Here is a 26,464-nt window from a genome sequence, read left to right as displayed (position 1 = left end):
CAGTTTGTTATTCAGGTTAAAGTGGGAAGAAGCAGCGGGTCTGTGGGCAGCTGAGTGAAGTGGAGCCTGAGGAGGAAGCACCGGTTAGCCCCAGTTTCACAACAGGCAGATTCACTCGCTACAGGGGCAAGGAAATAAAACCTGAACAGCCAATCAGAGTGATCTCTCTCACCGAGCAGCTCTGCCGCCGACTCAACATGCAGCTAGGGCGGCAGACGCTCACTGACGGCCTGACTTTGGTTGACGGCTGACCGTCGGCTTGGTGTGTCAGGGCCTTTAGTCCACACACACCGCCTGCTCAACTGACGCCCTTGCTTATCCAACTTCCCACTTTCTGCTGCTGCTGAAGCAGGCTAAGGCTCATTTATACTCCCTTTACCAAAACAGATATGTCCATTTCAAACATATATGACAACACCCTCACACTTCCATGTGTAGACCTACTTTATGATGGCATAGAGCCAACAGATGGCGCTAGAGGGCAGAGTCAAAGTCTCACACAACAACAAATGAGGCCACAGTTAGGGTGACCAGACAGTCCCGAAATCCAAGCAGTTGTCTCGAATCCCGAATCCTGCCCTAATTATCCAGAAAATTACACTAGAGCAGAGTCTGGAGTAGTTATTGCCTGATAAAACATTAAAAACTGATCATGATGGTTGAGTCGTCCTGCAGCTTCCGCTGACTGCACATTGGCCGCAGCAGTTCCTACATGAATTATGGGTGTTGTAGTTTTTAAATTGTGTACAGCAGTGGCAATGAAAAGTGTGCAAGCTGCAGCCGTGAGGACAGGGAAAGTGCAGGCAGCCACGAGAAGGAGTGATTTGCACGTTACAGTGCAGTGTCTTGTTCTAACTGTTCAAAACTGTTTTACAAACTTGATCTACAAACTGATTCGCCTGTAACGAATGTACCAGGCGTCTTTAGCTTTTATTTTTTATTGAGTTTAAAGGACAAGTGCACTCTATTTGATCACTTCCATAAAATAAAACAAGAAATTGGAAAAGACTGAAAAAATTGTTAAAATTAAATTAGCGAACTGATCACAGATGTATTGTCTCTGTGTGTTTTTACATGTATTGTTGCTTTAATTTGCAGCTATGCTTTTAATGAAGCTGACATGTCAATTTCTTTGTTGTCTCCTGTGCTAAAAATATGCTTGAACTACGCTACACTGCCTCCATAATCTCCAATGGCACTGCTCCATTTTGTTTGTAAGCTTACGCCAGGGCCACACCGGGCGCAGAAGCGCTGCGAATAGCCTTGAAGCGCCGAGAAGCGAAGCTAGTTTCCTTTCGGCGCCCATGTTAACCGATTGTGTCATCCACACCAGCCGTGCCGCGCAGCTCCGTGGCCGGCACTGCAGCGATTGTTTAGGCATCTGGTCTATTTTCTGCGCGAGCCGCGAGCGAATGTGTCAAGCCGGGCAGGAATATAGGCTATACATATTAGTCAGTGGTATCTAAACAGAGCAAGAGAGAGATGAACACACACACACACACACACACACACCCACACCCACTAACACACACACACAAGAAAGAGAGAGAGAGAGAGAGAGAGAGAGAGAGAGAGAGAGAGAGAGTGTGGGCCGGCTATAGGGGGTGGGGGTTGGGGCACACACACGCAAACAGAGAGAGATACCCATGATGGAAAAACAGCCCCAAATGTGACAGACACAACAGCTGGGAGCAGAAGCGCTTGTCGACTGGCGTGGAGAAATGCGCGTCTGGTGTGAACGGGCTCGCGAGAGAATTTCGGTGCGCTTCGCTTCGCAGTACTTCGCTGGCAGTGTGGCCCTGGCGTTATACTCCATAGTACTCCATATCTAATGTTGAGCATAAATGAGCCCTTAGACGCAGTACTGAAGGACTGTCTCTGTAACCGCTCTCCTGCCGGTGAAGAGCCAGTACATCTGCCAGGTTAGCACAAGGTAATACAGCAGCAGCAGCAGCTATCAAATGGACCCGTCAAACTCACACCGACACCAAAGCAGCTCAACCCTCTATTTTAATAACCATTAGGTAGCATTAGCCATGTGATGTTAACAGCCCTGATGCTGTGTTTGTGGGAGGACTCTCACCATCTGTCCACTGTACAGAGCTCCCACTCCCACGGCAGTAGTTTCCTATGATAGTGACTGAATGATTTATGTGTTTATGTGCATAGACATGAAATCAGATCACAAGTGTTCACTCGAGAGGTGAGAACAGACAGATGTAGAGCTGTCCACTTGTGATCGATCACCCAAGACACCTATTAATACCAGGTGTAAACAGGCTCCATGACTCTCTACAACTATTACCCCACATCCACTGTATGGCCAAGTCTCTCCATATGCCAGCTGTTTCTACAACAATCAACAGAAGTGTGAACTGCCACCCACAATTCACACCTCTGTTGATTACAGCAGTGAGCAGCAGGGTGAATTATGCCTGTTAATTTCACATGGGAGGTTAGCACACCACTGAGGCTTGTACTTAGCATTTTATTCATCCTTGCCGATAAAATCTGACAATAACGTTGTCTTTTAAGGAACATATCATTCTCAAATAGAAGTATATTCACTTTTGTGTTTCTCTTTGATCAATCCTATTCCTCTCCAGTGATTTGGTATAGTATTTTAACCACATTAAAAGCAGCCATGTGATCTTTTTCATATAAGAAAACATTATATACACCTGCCTGACAGGAGCACGGTGGCCAGCATGAGTGAGGTCAGAAAGGGAAGGAAATAGCAAGGTGAGTAAAGACAGCTATATTGGCGCAGATGGCTAAAACCACATGAGCACGAGCCACAGAATCTAAGGTTTATTTTTCTATAACTAAAGTCGGCTTCTTGCTGGAGTCTAAAACAATAATCCTTTCATGCAGTGAAAAGTCTAATCTGACACTCATGTGTGCTTTTTTCATTCCCTTCTTTAACATGTAAACATTGTCTGCTGGCAGCATAAATTTAAGTGGCGTGCGTTGACGAGGTCATGTTATTTCAATTTTACGAGGCATCAGCAGGGTCAGTGCGTGAGGCAGCAAACAGTGTCTTTTCACCCCCAATCGGGGACACTGGGGACAAGTCCTGCTGCTGTAGAATGAAAGGAAATCACTCCTCAGTCGATAAACGAGGCCCATTGGTAGGAACATCTGGAAAGGATTTTGTTTCTCATCGTCTGCTCGGCTGGGAACCTTGGCTTGCCGTCAGGAAAGCGCAGCAATAGCCCAAGTCACATCAGCTGAGAAGGTGGGAGGGAGCGTATGGACACGCAGTTACTCACTGGAACAGTTAATGTTTAATGAGTCAAGCATGAGAAAAGACATTAAGAAGAACACAGCAGCAGGGTCTCCCACTGGTTAGAGTTGCTAAGATGTGGTCTGATTATTGAGTGTTGTATTCTCAGTTGCCTGTTTGTAAAGTACATCTAACAACAACTAATGTCATCTATACAACAGCACTGCAATAAAACCTGAGTTAATGAAAGTTGAAATGTTGCTGAAATTGTTTTAGAGAGGTATTGATTCAATTTTATAGTTACACTGAGGCGTTTCAAAAATTTTGTCCAACCACTTTATATCAGTGAGAGTAGACTGAATATTAGAAACACTTGTTGTTTTGCCGCGGGACGTGCTTGAAACACCACCAGCAAGAGGCGCCCAAGAGGCATCCTGATCGGAGGTCTGAACCACCTCAACTGACCCCTTTCGACGCAAAGGAGCAGCAGCTCTATCCACGATCTCATTCTTTCAGTAACTACCCAGAGCTCATGACCATAGGTGAGGGTTGGGACATAGATGGACCAGTAAATCGAAAGCTTCGCCTTCTGGCTCAGCTCCCGCTACACCACGACAGTCCAGCACAGCGCCCGCATCACTGCAGAAGCCACACCAAACTGCTGATCCATCTCATCCTCATTTCTACCCACTCTTGCTTGAGGCAGTAACTCAGTAACTATTACAACAATAAATCCCCTTAACATAAACAAACAGACACATAACACATTAAGGGCCCGTCCCAATACCCCCCCTTAGCCCTACCCCTTGGCCTTACCTCTAGATTTCCCGTGAGGGGTAGGGGTGTCCCAATTCCTTTTTGCGTGTAAGGGTAGGGGGCATAACGAGGGGTAGTGGGTATGAAACTAGCCCTTCGGAGCGAGGGATTTCAGATGCTGACTTGCTAGCGAGGGGTATACGTCGCCATGGCTACCACCGAGCAAGAGACGGAGAAAAATGTTCATACATGTAGCGTTCATATAATTTCGCAATTAAACATGGAACTTTTGTAAAAACGTTTTCGAATAACTGTGTATTTGTGTAGAGAACGGTATAACAATTTTTTATTGCTATTCATGATGTCTAAATTGGAATTGACAGAAAGCTAGCCAGCTAGCTAACGTTACCGTCGTCAGGTTGCTTGTTAGCTAGCTGGCTAGCTCGCACTATCTGGCATCTGTCATCTGTCCTGTTCTGCAAAATTGGCAGATTTTTCACATTGTGATAACACACCAGCTAGTATAACTATGCTGCCTCGTAATGTTAACTGGTTAGCTAGCTATCAGAAGTCCCCTGTCGTACATATCTTACTACTCTAATGGTACGTTAGTAGCAAGCATAATAGAATCGGTAGGATGAACTCAACTGGAGACTCCATGGCTTGCAGCTTCCTGTTTAAAATAGTTACGTATGCGTGAATGTAACCGACGCGATGACATAGTGAGTGGTGTCCCAATTCCTAGGGAAAGATTTCAACCCCTACCCCCCTAGTGGGCAAGGGCTAGGGGTAGGGCCAAGAGCCAAGGGGTAGAGGGCAAGGGCTAAGGGGGGGTATTGGGACTGGGCCTAAAACTGGATTGTTGTGGAACTCAAAATGTTAAGTGTACCAGTAGTAGTCTATGTACATCAGATAATGAGTAATATTAAGTGTAAAATAAGAAAAAGTATTAGTAAGTAAAGAAAGTATATCAGTAAGCAGTTCCTTCAGCATAATCAAATTCCAGAAATTAAATTATGATTTTTGCTTTGGGTGTGCCACCCCACGATTTTCAATGGCCCCATCTGACCCCCTGTATGATAAATTCCTAGGGGTGCCACTCCTTTTCTGTTACAAAATCCAACATATGTAAGGCATTTCACTTCTGTATACATGTTCTAGCTGTTTTAAAAACAAACCCTCAAAAGACTTATTGACGGATTCATAAAAACAAACACCGAAACACCCTGGCAACCAAAACTAAAATACTTAATATCCTCAGTACATAAGCACATTTGATGAAGTCCAAGCGTTTCCACCTGTTGTGCTGAGCGTTCAGGGAGTCATTCACTGTGAGAATCCTGGCTCACAGTGTCTCACTGGAGGCCAGTTTGCCAGTTAGCGTGTGTCTGCCATTAATGGACTAAAATCAGAGCATGTGGGAGAAGACAGCGACTCTGTTAACAAATGGGAACCAAGTGGAATCCCAGGGAATTTTATGATGCACAGTGGAGGGAAAGAATAAAAACGCTGTCACGCCTCGATTCAATGTGTGCTTCTCAGATAAACACTGAGAAAACACACATTTAAAAAGGTTATACATCCATATTAAAAAGGGGTTTCCTTCAATAAAAACACAATTGATTATCTCCATTTAAATGTAAATTAAATATTTCTTTAATCAGATTAGCTTCTTCTAATGGTGTTTAAATGAGAAAGAGCTTAATTTACAAATTTCTTATTTACCACCTGCTGCAGAAAGAACTGAGGCTGTGTTGCACAATGTTTTTACTCTTGCAGTATCCACAAACAGACCTACATTACATAAGACACCCTACACTTCTTAAGGGGACACACCCCAGGTGAATAGGGTAACATTTTTACAATATAGATACATTTTTCGGAAATATTATGTTTAAATAAGCAAGAGAGGCATTTTCTAATTAAATAAACATTAATTTGTACACAATTCCAGAACAAAAATCTGAACATTAGCTAAAACCAGATTCAAATTTCTTTTTTTTTTGTTAACACATGAGAGCCAAAGGTTTTTACCAAGGGGATTTTGGCTATCTCTTTTTAACACTTCATAAAAGAATAAGAAAGAATGACCGAAAGAATGAGGTCGCGTATACAAGCAGCTGAAATTAGTTTCCTCCACGGGGTGGCTGGGCTCAGTCTTAGATATAGGATAACCATAAAATAAACCATTTCCACCATGATTTTAGGAATAAAATCAGAGTATGAGAAAAAACAAATTTTGGAAAAATAGCCTTTAAATATACTGATTGTAAAATCACATATATTTTTAGACAAAAAATAAAATAATACAACTGAACAGGGTAAAACTTCCACAGTTGACTATTTACATTAAGGCAATTATTTTTGTAGTACAAGTTTGCATACATTTCCAGAGCAGAAATCTGAAGAAAAATAATAATAATAACAATCTTTATTTATGAATTCCTTTTAAAAACAGAGTGACAAAGTGCTTTACATGTCAATAATTAAAACAGACATGACATGAAAACAAAAACTCTTAAAATAACTGATAAAAACACTTCAGTGTACAAAAACTGAGGAAATAAAAGACCCTAAATTAACTTAAAACTCAAGTAAAATGAGGAAAGGCTCTCTGGTAAAAGTATGTTTTAAGAAGGGACTTAAAAGACATCACTGACTTGGCCAACCTGATCTTCTCCGGCAGACTGTTCCAGAGCCTCGGGGCCCTGACAGCAAACGCTCTGTCCCCTTTAGTTTTTAGAAAGGCCTCTGGAACAGACAAAAGACCTCTGCCCAATGACCTCAAAGTACGTCCTGGCGTGTATGGCACTAAAAGGACAGAGATATAGCTGGGAGAGAGACCATGAAGAGCCTTAAAAGAAATCAGCAAAATCTTAAAATCTATTCCAAAACATACTGGGAGCCAGTGTAGAGAGGCTAAAACTGGAGTGATCGCGTCTCTTGGTTCTGGTTAAAACCCTGGCAGCTGAATTCTGAACAGTCTGGAGTCAGTTAATAGATTTTTGATTCAGGCAAGAAAAGAGGTTGTTGCAGTTATCCAAGCGTGAAGACATGAACACCTAAATGTGTATTTTGGACCTTTTCTTTCCACTAGTCTGAAAGAAGACATGTCATGGAAGCAAAGTAGCACAAAATCCCAAAATGACCAGTGCATGACAAAAATGTTTCCACCTGGGGTGTCTCGCCTTGAGCATGAAGTTAAAGCTAATCCACTGAGTCATTGTGGATTTATTTCCCATGTAATGGGCTGTGCTGGATGTTTGTGAAATGATAATGAATGTGATGCAATCCAGTTGCAATCTGAGGGGGTTGGTGAAAAGCATCAACAACAAACAGAATGTGTAGCTCCCTCAACTTTGTTCCCAGGTTTTGGAGGAAGCAGTGGTGGTATCAGGAAGTTTCAGAAGTAATCTCAGTGGGTTGTGACGGTTTCAGGGTAATTAGATTGGGCTAAATGATCCATGTGTTCAAAACAATCAGTCCCTTAATATGCTTCAGAAGTGACATATTTGGATACAGTGGAAAAGTGGATTATTACTCTCTTTTTCAGTGACTCTGGGCTGCCATTGCAATTGCAGTCAATCCAAGCGGATTACTGCTGCTGAATGGGCAAACTACAATCCTTTTGGAGCAAACCTTCAAGCATAGATTTTGTTTCAACATCAAGGGGGACACATATGAAACAGGGGGTTTGGGGGTCCTCCGCCAGAAAAGTTTGAGGGTCAAGCACTTAATTTCCTGTATTCAGGTAAACGTTTATGCACCAATTTGTGCCTTTTGCTGCATTAATTTATGGTATAAATGTCTTTAATTTTGTCAAAAATCATTTCATGTTTTTACAACGGGGAACAGATGCACATGTTATAAATATTAAGGGGTATGTGTCCCCTGGGTCACACCCTCAAAATCTATGCCTGTTTTTTCCAAGCTTAAGCCGAGTTCACATTACACGATTTTCACCACGATTTTGGCGTCGCAGAGGATCTTGAGAGACACCTTGGGTCGGAGGTGAGTCGGCAGATAGTCTGCCACGACGAGTCCTCATGTGTGAACAAGCCTACGAGTAAGTCGCCCCCTCGTCTGTGACTGGGACTGGATATCTGGCATGCTAGAAAACTGGAGAAGTCTGACACGACTGACAAAGAGCATCAGCCAGTGAGAGGCGGGATACATCTCACGTCAGCACGCAGGAGGACAGAAGAAATATGATGAGGACAAGTCGCAGGGTTGCCACTTGCCAGGTCCGCTTATTAGCCACGACTTTGGGCTTGTTTCTAAAAGTGGAGTGGCTTATTTGGACTTGCTCTCTAAACGTCACCTTTCTCTATATATATCCGTCTAATAACTTATTAAAACGCATGATAGTTGCTTCTTTTGGGCTTGTTTCCATAGCCCTGGTTGCTTGTTTCTCTCCCAAGATCTGGCAACACTGACAAACCGGCAAGCAACAACAACAATGGCGGTATCCACAGGATCACGGGGAGCGCGTTGTGTTTGGACCCGGGCCCTGAAGACAGATCCGATTCAACACTGGGAAGAATATCCATGCCTTTACGATGTGTCGTCTCCAAATTTGGTGATGTCACCACGTTATCTGGGGCTCTGTTGGCGAGGGCTTGGTGGAGAAATCTTGTGGTGTGCACACAAAGGTCGTAACGCAGTTGGCGAGACTCCCAATGACAGAAACACACATCGCCAGGTATGAACACTCAAAAGATTATGATAGTCTGCACAACGCGAAATCAGGGTGAAAATCGGGTAATGTGAACTAGGCTTTAAAGGCAGTGAGTACTTTATACTCAGGGTGTCTGTACTTACCTAACCTGTTTGTTCAGTTAAAACAAACTCAGGTCAATTTGCACAGTTAGTACGGTTCGTTTAGGCTGGTGTGAATTCTGTCAATTGAACCCTGGTGTGGACCAAACAACTGTACTGGGACCACTCGAAAAGGTGGGTCTCAGTCCACTCCCAAACAGACTCTGGTGTGGTTTGTTTGTGGTGCGAATGAAGACGAACTAACCACAGGATTTTGTAATAGCAGATATGTTATTTTAGCATGATTTCAAGAGCTAAACCAATAATAAATCCATCTGCTGATCAGGAAATCTGTCTGCCATGTCGTAATTGATCCTGATAAATGCTATTGTATACATGTAACCATGGTAACACCTATGCACGTCAGTGTGGGTATTTTCCCCGATTAAAAAACAGTTAAAACTGCCATCATTGCATCATTGTACAAGACGTCTTCTTTTCATCCTGTCTCTAGGTACGTCATCATTAATAACATGCAATTGAGTCTAATTTGCTATCTAATAACAGCTCAATAATAATCCTAACAATCAGTTATTTCTCTATGAGCTATTTGTGAAACCAAAGAACATAAATATAAACACTTTAGAAGCATTAAAGTGCTGCTGCATGAACGTTTGTCAGTCACCAGAATCTGATTTCACCATGTGGGTCCTGACGATGCAGGATGATAAACATGTCATTTTCTCCTTCTGGTGCGACCAAATGAACCGGACATCAGGTATGAAGGCACCCTCAAGGAAAAAATATTTGGTGGAGTATTCCCTTAAGTTTAGGGAAATGATTGTGGTCTTGGTGAAAGGTATACTATGCAGGAATTGTTGGTAAATTTCACTCACTAGTGAAAGTAAAAGCCAGCCCAAGATTTCACTCATTTGGAGAGCGAGCACAGAGCTGGAAAAAGGTGAGCTTGCATGTTGAGGAGCCGTAATGCCAGACGAACACAATTGCCAGGGAGAAGACCTTCAGCATTTTAATGACTTCAAAATTGTCAGCGTGTTTACACCAAAACACAAGTGAGTCATATTTAGGGTGGGTGACTTCTGTCTGCCGACGGCAAGCGGAGTCATGAAGCCATAAACGAGCGTCAAGTAATGTAATGCTGGTGAGGTGAGCGACAGCTGAGACAGTCTTCAGACGCCAACAGTATCCATGACAACATAGTGTCACCTGGACCTTTGTTCTGAAGTAAACGCACAGATGTACCCTGTAATTGTATAGGCTACCCGCTGAAAATATAAAGGAACAATGTAGATTGCCTGTTTGTTTGTAATTAGGTTTTTCAGTTTTATTGTCATACTGTACCCTGTAATAATAGAATAATTATCCTGTAATTAAAAATACCTACTGTATGAGTTCTCTCTAAATTCCTCCCAAACTTCCATATTATTGATTGGTTGGTACGCCGTTAGTACAACAGATTACACCGTAACTACCCAATAGTTGCGGTGTAAATTGCAGGCTGTAATCTAAAGCGTTACCAAATTAAATAATGTGGCTTATTACCCTGTTACCTTGTCACTTCCATTCCATTTTGTGTGCTAATAACTTGCTAACAGGAATGGTGTTTTACTGAACTTTTCGTGTTCAGTGTTGTCATTTGGCACTTAGTTATCTGGCTACTTACCCTGTAGATGCTCAAGGGTCATTCTGTGTCAACTCAACCAGAGTTTGGCAGCTAAAACTTTAGACTTTGATAGTATAAAATTTTAAAGAACTAAAGTCGGTCCCCTGGTGCTGTACTGTGGCTGTGTTATGTGGCTCTTTAGCCGCTAAGGAGAGGTGCAATTGAATGTGAGAGGATGATAATCACTCAATAGACCTCTGAACAATTTGTCCCTCTCACTTCTGAAATGATGGCTACGCCCCTGGCGCTGTGTCTGCAATTTTCGCAGCTTCCTCTTGGACACATGCAGCTTATGGCAAAGTCCTGACCTCACCTGCATGCTGTGCCAAGGGACGTCCTGATGTTCCTGCAAAATAAGATGAAAATAAGAAAATACAGGCAGAGTCTCTCCAGATAAACACACTGCCACACACTTGTAGTGGGTCACAAGTGATAACTGAGAGGGATTACCTCTGTATAAGTCTATCATTTATTTTTGGGAATATCATGCATAGTATACCTTTGAATACCAGGGAAAAGTGAACTCCGAGTAACTTGAGATACAAAGCCAGGCCTTCAGTATTGACCACCTCACTCTCACTTTTCCTCGGCTGCATGAGCGCCACACTTCCTGCTGTGGAACTGAAGGTTTCCAGTGAACATAAATCGTTATCTGCAAATTAACTGCATATGTGTGTGAGTCCTTCGAGACAGGTTTGGTAAAACTTCACAGTGCTGTCATTTTTAAGGCAAAGCAGCTGCATTACTGCAATTTTTGTGTCACATTAGATGAGATGCATAGGATACAGGTCTCATGTACCCTGTTAGAAAATAACTGTGCGATATATGCTTGAGGTCATACGAAAAATTGTTCTGCAATTAGGAAAATCTGAGCCATATGTATGATTACTTGTGGTCTCCTTCACCTACTGCACATCTTACCACAATTCAATTTCACCACTTAAATGACCTTACCATCATGTATAATACGAAGGCTGCTTTTATAGTTAACACAGCGCCAGGAGTAAATCATCAGAATTTAATACTGAGTCCACAAACTTGGAAGACAGAACTTTCCTTTCGCTCTTTTTTTGTTTTAAGTGAGAATGTCACAGCTCTGTATGTGAGGAGAGTGACACATCCCAAGAAATCAACCAGCCAGACAGACTCACTGAGAGACCAAGCCCATGCTGTACGCCAACAAAATCCCTCTTCTGTTCTCAGACAAAAAGCCAGGCTAGTCCACAGTAAAGGTCCAGTGTGTTGGATGTAAGGGACTATGTTTTCTTTAATGTCTAATCACCTGAAAATAAGTTGTGTTTTTGTTACTTCAGAATGAGCTGTTACAGTAGAACAGACAAATAGAACACTAGCTCTACATAGGGCCATTCGCGTTTTCATGTCGGCTGCTGTAGTTAGCAGCCCCTCCATGATGAGCAGTGTTGGAAAAAACACAGATTTTTAAAATGTGAAACTGCTTTTTTGGTGTTTATACCAGTTTAAGGCCAAGACACACCAAATCAATGTCAGAGAACTTGCAGCAATGAGAGCCCCCTGCTGTGTCACCTCACGTCGCCGTGCCTTTGCTCAAAAAGTTGCACGTGAACACACCAAAAATATTGCACCTGCATGAGAGGACATATTCCTCCATACCAGCAGAGGTGCTCGTCTGTAATCATCATTCCAAAAGGGCTACAGGAAGAACGTCTTGGCACTAGTTAGCCAGTTAGCACATTAACAACACAATCCAGTGTTGAAAGAACAAAACATATTTACCATGCACCAGTGAACAACACTACTAACCATCAGGAAATGTTTCTGCTAAAGAGCTCAGTGGCTAAAGAAAAATAATCTTACCTTATAACAAGTTTGTTTTGGTCTCAGTTTTAGCTCTTTGTTTACATGTCTCACTTCCGTCTCTGCTCTTGTCCTTTGAACTGCCCATCAGAGTGATTTTATTCTAGGTCAGCATGTTGTATCAGCGTAAAAGGGCAACTAGCACTGATGAGCGTGGCAGAGGCACACCAACGGCTCAACTTTGAGCAAGAGTCGACAGTCAGGTTGGTGTGTCAGTGCCTTTAAATCACTGGGTCTGTTTGTTTCAGCGGATACATCGGCTCCCTGTAAATACCTCCTGAACATTTTGATCTCAAGTTATCAGAGAAAAATGTGAGCACACATTAGCAGGTGCTGGGGCTAGCAGCCTATCTGCGACATACCAAATAGCATCGGAGTAACACTTATTTGTAATGTGAAACTGCTTTATTCATCACTTTAATCCTGTTTGTGTGATGGCATGATGGTCCACTTAAAGGTCAAATGTGAAGAATTTAGGGGGATATATTGGCAGAAATGGAATATCATATAATAAGTATATTTTCTATAGTGTATAATCACCTGAAAATAAGATCTTTTCTTTTTATTGAGCTAAGCAAATACAAACAAACAAGGGGCATTTTCAAGTCCTCTAGATCAGATATCTTCTCCCATAGGTTGAGCCAAGATAAGTAAACCACCTACGAAATGACAGAAATCGAACAATGTAAGAAAATAACTACACATAACCAGTGTTGTGCTAGTTACTGAAAAATAGTAACTAGTTACCCATACTAGTTACTCCATTAAAAAGTAATTCAGTTAGTAACTCAGTTAATTAAACCAAAAAGTAATGTGTTACTGAGAAAAGTAACTTTTTAGTGAGAGTTTAACCAAGGGACTGTTAGACTACAACTTGACAAAACAATTGAACAGTATAGGAAACATGCAACCGTCTTCTACAGTGGAGTCACTCGCTGTCAGGCAGCTAAACATTTTACAACTACAGTACTTGGATACAAATATGGAAAATGAGCAAAAGACAACATTTGAAGAGCTACATGATGATGTCGAGTCTGTCGCCCACCGCAGACATTGTCTGTCCACAACAAAAGCTTCCTCGGGATAACAATGAATATCACATCACTGGATATAACGTCACTGGGACTAAAAATCTACAGAAGCGCTACCGCTTTATGTAACGAGGCCAGCAGGTCGACAGTGACTTCAGAGATGGTGTTTCATTAAGATGCTCTGGTAAGAATTGTTCATATACCTCTATCTGACTTGACTATCTTTTATTGTTTAGGGCTAAAATGGTTTCAGGGCTTCGGTGGCTTAGTGGTAGAGCAGGCGCCCCATGTACAAGGCTGTTGCCGCAGCGGCCCGGGTTCGACTCCAGCCTGTGGCCCTTTGCTGCATGCCACTCCCTCTCTCTCTCCCCCTTTCACGCTTGTCTGTCCTATCAAATAAAGGCTAAAAATGCCCCCCAAAAAATGTTTTAGTGAAAGGGAACTTCAGTTTGTGAGGGAATTCTGCAAGCTGTAAGGTTTTTTTGGGGAGTTTTTCCTTATCCACTGCAAGGGTCCAAAGGACAGAGGGATGTCGTATGCTGTAAAGCCCTGTGAGGCAAATTGTGATTTGTGATATTGGGCTTTATAAATAAAATTGAATTGAATTGAATTGAAGCTGCGTGCCGTTTTAAAACCTGGCCAAAATAAATGGAGTAACACACCATTTGGTAACAGTAACTGAGTTACTGAATTTAAAAACTAACGTGTTAGAGTATTAGTTACTGCCAAAAGTAATGGCGTTACAAACGCATTACTAATAACATGTTACTGCCCAACACTGAACATAACATATATACAAACAACACAAAAACAGGGCTATCTCAAATCAATTAAAAGACATCTACTAATTAAAACAGTTTCTTGTCTTAAACGAGTTTCAGTTACTATAGAGTTTTAAGTCATTCTTCCAATGCTTCAAATTGGGTTTATTAATATTATATATTAATACTGTATATTAAGACAATATTAACAAACAAAGTCAAAGTCATCTGAAAATAAGAATCATTGTGCTTTTGTTACATCAGAATAGGGTGCGGGTCCTCATCCCTCATCTATGGAGATTACTACTATGTTGCACCACCATGTTTCTACAGTAGCCCTAAACAAACCTAGATACATCCATTCATGTTTTTATGTTAGCCACTGTAGTTAGCAGCCCCTCCACTATGAGACTGCCAGAAAAAGATTTTTTTTAAAAACATGAAACGGCTTTATTCAGTGTTCTAACTGGTTTAAATCACCGGGTCCGTTTGTTTTGGAGAGGAAGAGACCTCTGTGGATAATTCATCTTCTGCTACAAAGCACCTGAACATCTGGATCTTAAGTTATCAGAGAAGAAAGGTGAACACACATTAGCTGGAGCTGGCGAGTAGCGTGTGTGCGACGTGCCAAACAGCATAGGAGAAACAATGATTTCTAAATTGAAAATGCTTTAGTCAGTGTTTTTACTGATTTTAATCACCTGCTCTGTTTGTTTTGAAGAGGAAGAGACCTTTGCAGATAATTCCTCCTTCTCAACAATGAAATCTGAAGGAATTCTAACTGGGAGAAGTTTCAGCTGGTTGCAATTCACAATCCTCACTGCTAGCTACCACTAAATTCCTCTACATCTTACACACTGGACCTTTATATATGACTGAAGTTCAGATTTTAATCAACAGCAGCTCTGTGTATAGCCATGCATAAAATACTCAGATGCTTCCATTAATTATTATTAGCATCCTTGACCACAATGTACATTCCTCTATCAGAATTTCAGCCTCCTTGCTAAATTTAATTATCATCAGAGGTTTCCCTTAGAGACATTTCAGTGGTGCTTCCTGACCTGGAAAAGCCATACCATTACTGCGATGTCTCCATTTACTTTTTCCTCTTTACTCGAGATGAAACTTCACATGTTGGTTCCTGATTTTGATGCTATTATAATCTGCAGGAAGACCACAGTGTACTCTCTGGAATATAATGCCTCTGGAAAAATAAACACTGGAGAATTATATCGAATGTACGGCAGCTGTTGTGGTAAAAAGACACTGTGCTGGGAAATGGGACTGAGAGATGTGGTTTATGTCACTGGAGGGTGAAGATCTGATGCGACAGGGTGGATTGATAAGACAGTTTTAGTCGTCTGTTTTCCCCTGGAGCAGCTTGCTATATGGTTAATTTATTGAAAGAATAAAGAATGAGACATCCATTGTCAAAAAGCAGTACGCCCAGCCTTAATTGTATCTATGTGGCTAAAGTAAATACTGAATGGTTTAACCTTATTAGACAGCAGAGAATCCAAGCTTATTTCCTACGCATCCAAGTCTGTAAATATGTGAACATACCACTATTAATTGTTTATATGAGTACTTTAAAGAACAATGACTTCGGTAAAGTTTAAAGGTGCTCTGAACTATATATACATTGTCTAAAACAGTATATCCATGTGCTTTTTAACTCACAAAGACAGTCTGGCATTTTGCTGTGAACTTGAACAAACATTCTCAGGCACCCTGAGGTAATAGCATGTTTGCTTTGGAGACCCTTTCATCCAAATCATGTGCATCATTCACTTAAGTCCTTCAGTATTCTAGAAGAGTAATACGTTTGGCATGATGCCTGACACTAATTTCCTTGTAAAATGTATATTAATTTCCAGGATTTAATGGACAAATTTGGACAACATTTGGACCTAAACTGCATAGGACTCCATAATATTTGCTCACTTGTCTGGTTTCTAACTGGAGGAAGCCAGCACAGAGGGTTTATATATTTAAGAGGTTGTTCTCAGAGAGACATTTCCTGAGGTATGTACACATTTTTTATCCTGGTTAAGGTTTGTTAGGGGGAGTTTTTCCCCTCATCCAGACCGAGGATCTGAGGATAGAGGGTGTTGTATCTTGTACAGACTGTAAAGTCCCCTTATTCAAATTTGTGATTGGTGATACTGAGCTAAATTAAAGGAGAAGTCCGGTATTTTGCACTTTGAGCCCCATTTCTGAGTTGTTTATGATGAAATAGAGTGGTTAAGACCAAAATAGCGACAATTGCTCCTTTTCGGAGAATTTGGCTTTCCCCTGCCTGGCTTAACACTGCTGCCTATGGCCATGTGTGAACCTGTCCTAAAACCACCCTAAATGTTCGTTTTCAAAGCCATGAAACTCACCGAGTGGTCAGTGGTGTTCACTGATGTTCTGACATAATGTTCTTGACATGACAAAGCTGCCTCCTTGGAGCTGTGGCCTTCATTTTACCACTAACATCACTGACAGCATAGTCAACACTGTGCCAACAACAAGATACTGATGGACATCATCTTCTGAGGAGTTCTCCAGAGCCTTAAAGAGAAACTTCACCCCAAAATCAAAAATACACATTCTTCCACTCACCTGTAGTGCTATTTATTAATCTAGATTGTTTTGGTGTGAGTTGCAGAGTGTTGGCGATATCGGCCGTAGAGATGTCTGCCTTCTCTTGAGTATATTGGAATGAGGTGGCACTCGGCTTGTGGTGTTCAAAAAGCCAAAAAAATACATTTGAAAAACTCAACAGCAATGTCTCTTTCCAGAAATCATGACCCAGTTACTCAAGATAATCCACAGACCTTGTTGTGAGCAGTTTCATGTAGGAACTACTTTCTTTCTACCAAACTACACACGCTAACCATATCACTGCACAGAAGGAAGCGTGCATCTACTGCTAGCTCACCTAGCACCACTAAGCTAGCTAAAGTAACAGCTCAACTGAGGAGAACGCCATTAATGTTTACATCTTGTCTTGTCACGAGCACAAGCCTCTCGTCCATGAGTAGGTGCACGATTCCTTCTGTGTCCTGCAGCTGGCGGGTGTAGTTTGAAGTTGTTGACAAAAAGGTCTGTGGATTATTTTCAGTAATGGGGTCATGATTTCTGGAAAGAGACATTGCTGTTGAGTTTTTCAAATGTATTTTTTTGGCGCTTCGAGCACCACAAGCGAGTGTCACCTAGTTCCATTATATTGGAGAGAAGGCAGACATCTCTACGGCTGATATCGCCAACACTCTGCAACTCACATAGTAGGGTTGAGCCAAATACTCAGATTAAACGAGCGTCCAGTCCAGATAATTTACTTTTTACGAGAAAGAGTACCACATGAGTGAAATGAATCATCATCTGTACTCGTGATGAAGGAAAATCCTCCTTTTGGTAGCTATGTTTAATCTATTACTGTTGTGATAAAAAATGATCTGAAGCTCAACTCTGAGGCTGCCACTCAAAGGTTATAAATATGGCAAATTCAAAAACCATAGGCATTTAAATGGTGTAACAGCCTCAAGTCAATTTCATTGATACAGCCTTATATCACAAATTTGCCTCAAGCGACTTTACAATCTGTACTCCGCCCCTCTGGGAATGTTTTTGGATTTTGAAACCTTACTGCAGGGACTTGCGTGCATTGTGTGCATACTTTTGGCCATATGTGTATATATAAATTCATCTATGTCAGTAATTTGCTTTTATTTTGAAAACTGATCTCGAATTTCCGATGTACTGAGTGAGTGCAGACCATGAAATTTTGCGTCTACTGTTGTTAAGTTCAAACAGCATTTCTGCCTGTTTGTAATTACTAATAATCACATGGAAGTGTTCTTGCCAACAAAGTGATCACTGAGCACAGCAAAATATTTGCTACTTCCACTGCAAGCCAAGACAAAACAGTAGAATGAGTCCTATTGTCACAGACAGATATAAAGCTCCACAGAGTGCACTGAATTACAAACGTCTGTGTCAGCATCCATTCAGGTCTTGAGCAGATGAATGTATATGCTGGCTCAGGGATGGCAAAAGACAATTTATAAAGAGACATCAGACTGGTATTCACGGAGGAGCAGCTCACAGCAGAACACCGCTGTGACATGACAGATGAGAGTCAGGCTGCCTGAGTTTTGTTTTGGGAAAGTGTAGCTGGCACTCTCCTTGAGCTGGAAAGAACACAATGAATTATTTAACGGAACAAATGAGTAATGCTCATTTTGTAATAGCCAACACTGAAACTATTGAGGAAACAACAAAAATGTGTCATCTGTGAAATCATCGGTGAGGTGGGGACAACAGCGGAGCACAGATCTGAGATGCTGCATTGATTGACCGAGTTCTTCTGAAGGACCTGGACAAGCAAAACAAGAGAAGGTACAAAAAGGAGGCTTCAATGACCGCAGACAAGTTAAATCAATACAGTGGTCGATAATCTTTTCACCTTTGAGCACCTCAGCGGGATGTCAATGGATTACATTGGCTTAGCACGTGCAGACCCCACTGGGGCTTTTTCTTGCCACCAAAATTCCTTTCATCTCCTCAGCTGCTTTCACAGCTGGTGAATTGTGAGGGCTCAACATGTTGATGTAATCCAAAGCCAGCTATTTGCCGGAAACACTGAAATTACACTGTGGACTTTAGAGATTGTGTTTTTTTATTGCACATACATTTTTTTTTAAGATTCAACATAAACTGCAAAGGGAATGTGAAGGAGAATTGCCTTAAAACTCTCCAGGGGTTTGAAAAATGGTGTTCTTCATGCAGCAAGTTACGGGAAATAATTACAGGCATGTAGCAGACAATTTGTACATATCCGAAACAGTATGCCTCAAATGACCATTATGTATATTCTGTAGTTAAAGCAATCAATTTGTTTTTGTTTGTTTTTTCAATATTATTGATTACTTTACATTTCCAATTTTCTGCACCATTGGATGATATTTATTTTTTTGTAATGTGATGAATGGTACAGAGTTTTACTGATTAGTTCGTGGTCCATTAATGACCCATAATCAAAAGAGGGATGTTTAGCAAGCAATGACGACAATGTTCGCACTCTTAATTTAGCATGCTAGCATGCTAACATTTTCTAACTGTGCACTGAACACAAAGTATAGTTGAGGTTATTTGGCATGTCATTAGTTTTCCAGGTATTTACTCATAAAATAGTGGATAAAGTATTTATTTACTACTTATTTTGATCTGATGATTAAAAGTCAGAGGGTCTCCAGAGCTTATAAAATTCTTCCAGAGGGGAAAATGAATATGTATACCAAACAACAGATCATAGCTATCCACAGAGCCACATTGCTAGCCCCGAGAAAAAAAATGACATGAAAAACAAATACCACCATAACTTCTGTTCTGAGCAATATCCCTCACAGCAGGAAGTGGTTGCACAAAACACCTTGTTTGTTCTTTAAGTATGACATTTAGGTTTAATTTCTCCTTAGCTGAGGGACTTACACAGTTGCAGAGAATCCCTTAAAAGGTTTCCTTGGTTAAGTCAAACCGTCAACTTGCTAACTCGCTAAAGAGATCTTACAGCAGCAAACGTTTCCATGGGATTTTGTTTGCTTGGACTCATGTTTGTGATGCCTGTTATCCTCTCACAAAGTTGGCCAATAGTTAGATAGTGAAAAAATGACAGAAGAAAAAAAGACAAAAAAAAAAACATATAGGTCAGAGGAGGAAAGAATTATATGTCCAAAGGAATACAATCATAAGAACCACATACTGCAAAGTAAACTGATCCCCTTATACCAGAAAACAGATATGACTGTAGGAAGAAACTCCAACAAAAATCAATTCAGTCAAATCTAAAGTGTAAAATCAAAAGAATATCCATTGGGTTCTCCTGGTCGCAGAACACTCTTCTCATGGTGTGTTAGTTTTTTTTAATTTATCACCATAAACTTGGTCATGTTGCAGGTAAGGTAGAGTCAGAGGTACCTTAAGTGTTTTTTTTTTACCTTGCTTTGGTTGTTAAGGTCTTCTTTTTTGCAACAGTCTAGGGATCACTTAAGTATAAGACCAAATACTTAAGTCAACATTGACAGAAATGCCAGATTAGGTTGTTTGCCAAAACAACATATATTGATCTGCATTTGTATAGTGCTTTTCTAGTCTTCCAACCAGTCAAAGCACTCAAACACTACATGTCACATTCACCCATTCACATAGTGGTGGCCAAGGCTACAACACAAGGTGTTACCTGTTGCTCAGTTAAACATTCATAAGCAATCCCACCAATGGCACAGCCATCAGGAGCAATTTGGTGTTCAGTATCTTGCCCAAGGATACTTTGACTTGCGGACTAGAGGAGCTGGGGATCAAATCATCAATATTGTGGATGGCCCGCTCTACCTTTTGAGCTACAGCCGCCCATAAATGATGTTAATGTTTGCAGTTTCAAATACATGGTTAATGTTGTGAAACGGTTGCAGGTTGGTTAGGTTTAGGCACCAAAACTACTTGGTTAGGTTTAAAGAAAGATGATGGTTTTGTTTAAATAAGTATGTTTGTTATGTAACTTCAGTTACATACACAAGTTACGTGACATTACGTGACACGTTGTGTTGCGTTAGGTTGTGTTTCACCCCATCCGTCCACCCCAACCTCCTCCCTACAGAGACTTTAGCCCTTTTTAGATAGGATTTGTGCAAATTTGCAGGAAAGCCCAATCAGTCTTTTTTCAGCATTGGCAGTATAAAAACAAAATCAGGAGTGTAGCAAAATGCCTACTTTTGTTTATACAGAATGCACCTGCCATGCGTGAGCAAGTAATAAAACATGTAGCTCAGCGTGTGACGTAAACAGTGACGTGGGAGGGAAGCCGCGGCTGGTCAGTCCTTCGGCGATTCTCTTGTAAGTTGACCCGTTCTTCACCGTCCCCGTCATCTGACGGTTAATGGCCTCTTCGTTTGCGAGGACAAGGAGGATGCGCAATTCTTTGTCTCCCCAGTTGCTCATCTTTACAGTGTCTGTCAGGTTTGCGTTTCCCTCTTGCTACTCCTCCTGCTTGCTAATTCCTGCTATCAGCTGTTTCCTGTTAGTCCACCGCCAGTGGCTCGCACGTGCGACATCATCAACAGCTCCTCCCACAAGTCATCAACAGCCCCTCCTGTAGCAGAAGGGCGCCTCAGTCTTTTTAAACTAAAAGGGTTTGGCCAATATGACTACCCTACAAGGCGGAAAATTGGGCACCTCGGATCAACTCGCCAATCCGGCTCTGTGTGTCTAAACGCTCGCAGCTTGCCGGCAAAATGGCCCAACATTCGCCGAAAACCTTGCAGTGTAAAAGGGGCTTTTGTTGCTCTTTATGCCATATCACATATTAAAATTTGTCACACAGCGGTGAGGTTTGTCTCGTTCTGGGTTTTTGTTTCGTGGCTTCCTGTTTAATTTTGAAAAGTAACTCTCCTCTCGTTTCAGGTCACTTGCCCTTCCTCATGTGTCACCGGTCTGATCGTCTCCCCTGATTCCTGATTGTGTCCACCTGTTCCCCATTACCCTCATGTGTCTTATAGTCTGCGTCTCCCTTTGTCCTGTGCCAGAGTGTCTCGTTCTACCGTGCACCCCAGCCTTTTGCCACAGCCCTCGTCTCGTCCAAGTCGTGATCTCTTGTTGGTAATTCTGTATTCTTTTGCCTCTTTATGAGTGATTTTTTGTTTGATAGTTTTACAGCGCAGCTCTGTCTCGCAGTTTATGTTTATAGCCTTTTCTTTCCTCCGTTGGAGTGATCTTATGTTTGGTAAGTTTCACAGCTAAGCCTGTAGTGTAGTTTTGTTTCATAGCTGTTTTGCTTTCCTCTGTTGGAGTGATTTTTTTGTTGTGCATTTTTCATAGCCTAGTTTTGTAGTGCAGTTAGATTGTAGTTTTGGTTTGCCTCCCATGGAGTGATTTTCTGTTGTAAACCTTTTCTCTAGTCTGAGTTTCCCTCCTTTGGAGTGGTTTTGTTTTTATTAGGAGTTTGTGACTTTGCCTCCGTTTCAGAGTGTTGTGTTTTGTTTCTTTGTTAGTCTGCCAGTTTATATAGGTAATTTTTCACAGCCTATATTCTTTTGTCACTCTGTCAAGAGCTTAAGAGTTTCAGAATAAAGCCTGTTTATCTGATCCCACTCTGCATCTGAGTCCTCCTTCTAACCCAGGCCTGACAGTACACTCTGGCCAGTATGGACCCAGCAGAGGCGGGACAGATGGCGGAGATCCTGTGAGCCCAAGAGGCCCGCCTAACTCGTCAGGAGGAGTTCCAGACGGCGATGGCGTCTCACTTGGGTCACCTCTCATCCCAGATTCAGGGCCTGCGCGACCAGCTCGCTCCACCAACCCCAGCAGCTCCGCCCCCGCCGGCCGCTGCTGCACCGGCTCAGACCACACCGATCGTAAGGGTTGGGAGTAAGTTGGCTCCACCAGCGCAATTTTCTGGGGAACCCAGAAACTCTGCAGCTCCCTCACAGACTTCCAAGCAGCATTGACGAGGACTTTTGACCTGGTCACGACTGACCGGGAAAAAGCGCAGGAGCTAACCAGACTGAGACAAGGCAATGGTTCTGTTTGCGACTACGCCATCCGCTTCCACACCCTGGTGACGGAGAGCGGGTGGAATTCTACCGCTCTCTACGATGTGTTTCTGAAGGGTCTGGCAGCCTCTATCCAAGACCTCCTCGTTCCCTTGGATCTAACCCCAGACCTAGACTCCCTCATTGCGCTCGCCATTCGGACGGGCAACAGGGTCAGCCAGCTCAGGCTGCAACGGAGCGGAAGATCCGTGGCGACAGAGAGATCCCCATGCACACAAACACCGGGCTGGCTGACTCACCGCCGTTCGCCGTCGGAGCAGAGCCGTAACTCTCCCACGGAGGGAGAGGGGGAGCCCATGCAGCTGGGTAGAGCTCGGTTAGAGAGACTGGTCATCTCGTCACTGTCTGTCCAGCCAGAGGTCCACGACGGTGAGCCAAGTCACGGCGTCAGGGCCCGCCTCATGCACCCTCACTACAGTAAAGGTAACGCACCACACCGCCACAGAGCTTGAGGCACTCATAGACTCAGGGGCAGATGAAAGTTTGATGGACTGGAGCTTAGCTGAGAAGCTGGGTCTCAAAACTGAACTATTAGCTAAACCCATCAAGGCTAAATCATTAAATGGAAAAGAACTGTTTGCCATCACACACATCAGTGAACCACTCCAAATGCACATAAACGAGCACAGCGAGTACATTCGCTTTTATTTATTCCAGTCACCCTCTCATATTCTGGTTTTGGGACAGCCATGGCTGTTTTGCCACAACCCACATGTCAATTGGAGAACAGGAGAAATCATGGGGTGCTTGCCAGACTGTGTGGGAGTCTGTTTTTCCGCACCGACCCAGGGGGAGGATGAGGCAGGGATTAACCTTGTGTCTACCAATTTCACCACAGACCCCGAATACCCGGACCTGAGTTCCATGCCCTCCTGCTATCACCATCTCCGGGAGGTGTTCAACAAGACCAAGGCCATGTCCCTCCTCCCACATCGTCCTTACGACTGCGCCATCGATCTGATCCCGGGCTCCACCATCCCCAAAGGTCGTCTGTACTCAGTTTCTGGTCCGGAGAAGGGGGCCATGAAGGATTACATCACCACATCACTGAAAGCGGGGTTAATCCGTCCCTCATCATCTCCTGCAGGCGCCGGTTTCTTCTTCGTGGGCAAGAAGGACGGGTCCCTAAGACCCTGCATAGACTATAGCCCTTTAAATGACATTACTATAAAGAATCGTTACCGACTTCCTCTCATGTCTTCTGTCTTCGACCAGCTCCAGCAGGCCAAGGTATTCACTAAGCCTGACCTCCGCAATGCCTACCACTTAATCCGCATAAGAGAGGGGGACAAGTGGAAGACCAGGTTCAATACTCCAAGTAGCCACTACGAGTACCTGGTAATGCCTTTTGGGCTTACAAACGCTCCAGCTGTCTTTCAAGCCATGATAAACGATGTACTAAGAGACTTTCTTGACCATTTTGTTTATGTTTATCTTGATGATATTCTTATTTATTCCCCTGACCTTGACACTCACCGAAACCATGTAACCAGAGTTTTAAAAAGACTGTTGGAGAACCAACTCTATGTCAAGGCTGAAAAAAGTGCATTCCATGCCGACACCGTCTCCTTCCTGGGCTTCATTGTAGCCCCTGGAAGAGTGCAGATGGATCCGGCTAAAGTTAGCGCTGTAGTTGAATGGCCCACACCTGATAGCCGCAAGAAGGTTCAGCAGTTCCTAGGGTTTGCTAACTTCTACAGGCGGTTCATCAGAGGCTTTAGCGCAGTAGCTGCTCCTCTCCATGCTCTTACCTCCTCCCAGGTGCAGTTTCACTGGTCCCCAGAAGCAGAGACTGCCTTACAGACCCTCAAGCGTCGCTTCACCTCGGCCCCGATCCTAACCATGCCAGACCCGCAGCGTCAGTTCGTGGTCGAGGTAGACGCCTCCAACAAAGGCGTCGGGGTGGTCCTCTCTCAACGCTCGGAGCAGGATGGCAAGATGAACCCCTGCACCTTCCTGTCACAGCGGCTGTCCAGAGCAGAGAGGAATTATGATGTTGGCAACTGGGAGCTGCTGGCGGTTAAGGTCGCTCTAGAGGAGTGGAGACACTGGCTGGAGGGGGCTAACCATCCGTTCATCGTCTGGACTGATCATAAGAACCTCGAATACATCCGAAAAGCTAAAAGACTTAACTCTTGCCAGGCCAGGTGGGCGCTTTTCTTTAACCAGTTCTCCTTTTCTCTCTCTTACAGGCCGGGGTCCCAGAACGTCAAGCCAGACACCCTGTCCCGACTCTTCGGCCCTGAGCCTGTTGCAAAGGAACCAGAAAATATCCTTCCATTGACCTGTGTGGTTGAAGTGGTGACTTGGCAGATAGAAAAAGAGGTTAAGCAGGCTAATGGTGGGGCTCCGCCACCTAGTGGGTGCCCAGAGAATCGATTGTTTGTCCCGGTTGATTTGCGCCCTCAGGTGATCCACTGGGCCCACACCTCGCTGCTTTCTTGCCACCCGGGAGTTCGGAGGACAATGTTCGCCATCTCCCGGCGGTTCTGGTGGCCATCTATAAAGTCGGAGGTCCGGGAGCCCTCGTCTCATCCGAGTCGTGATCTCTTGTCGGTAATTCTGTATTCTTTTGCCTCTTTACGAGTGATTTTTTTGTTTGATAGTTTTATAGCACAGCTCTGTCTCGCAGTTTATGTTTATAGCCTTTTCTTTCCTCCGTTGGAGTGATCTTATGTTTGGTAAGTTTCACAGCTCAGCCTGTAGTGTAGTTTTGTTTCATAGCTGTTTTGCTTTCCTCTGTTGGAGTGATTTTTTGTTGTGCATTTTTCATAGCCTAGTTTTATAGTGCAGTTAGATCATAGCTGTTTTGCTTTCCTCCGTTGGAGTGATTTTTTGTTGTGCATTTTTCACAGCCTAGTTTTATAGTGCAGTTAGATCATAGCTGTTTTGCTTTCCTCCGTTGGAGTGATTTTTTGTTGTACATTTTTCATAGCCTAGTTTTGTAGTGCAGTTAGTGGTTTTGTTTTTATTAGGAGTTTGTGACTTTGCCTCCGTTTCAGAGTGTTGTGTTTTGTTTCTTTGTTAGTCTGCCAGTTTATATAGGTAATTTTTCACAGCCTATATTTTTTTGTCACTCTGTCAAGAGCTTAAGAGTTTCAGAATAAAGCCTGTTTATCTGATCCCACTCTGAGTCCTCCTTCTAACCCAGGCCTGACAAAATTTAAAAAAAATTAAATTAAATTAAATCACCTGACTTCCTCCTTTGCTCCTGTCATAATTGTTACAGCCAATAGTGGCCGCTAATCTGGGTTGCGATAAGCTGATATCTACAACCCATATGAGCAGAAACTTGCATCCTCCCCGCTGATGATTTACCAGGCTTGTGCTACAGTTATCGTCTTGCTTGTTTGGAGGGGTCTCCCCCTGCCTGGTCTCTAGCAAGTCAAACACATGATCATTTTGATAGAGGTCAAGGCACTGACTCAGCCAGTCAAGAACATCTGACAGTTCTTTCTCTGTCCTTGTCTTGTATGTCAGGATCAATGTCCTGTTCCATTGTCTAAAAATCTGTGGCGTCTTAGACTCAAATTTTCACCCAATATGGATGAAAACATCCTAAAATCAAACCATCTAGTCAAAGCATTGTTTTATTTAGAATCCAATGTGCTTGAGTAGAGAGGCAAAACATTGAAAAACAGACCTAATACTGTCTGACTGCACTGTGCTTAGCCAGAATTAAATTAGTTTAGTTTATTTTGGTCATTTTCAAATGTTTAGAACTCAAATAGAAAAATTAATAAATAAACAATAAGTCAGAAGAAATTATCCAGTGTTAAATTATTGAGTGATAATGAGTAAGGATCAATGTCACA

Source organism: Epinephelus lanceolatus, chromosome 5 (genome assembly GCF_041903045.1).
Source record: "Epinephelus lanceolatus isolate andai-2023 chromosome 5, ASM4190304v1, whole genome shotgun sequence".
Taxonomy (NCBI): Eukaryota; Metazoa; Chordata; class Actinopteri; order Perciformes; family Serranidae; genus Epinephelus; species Epinephelus lanceolatus.
Note: the sequence above shows the minus strand (reverse complement) of the source record.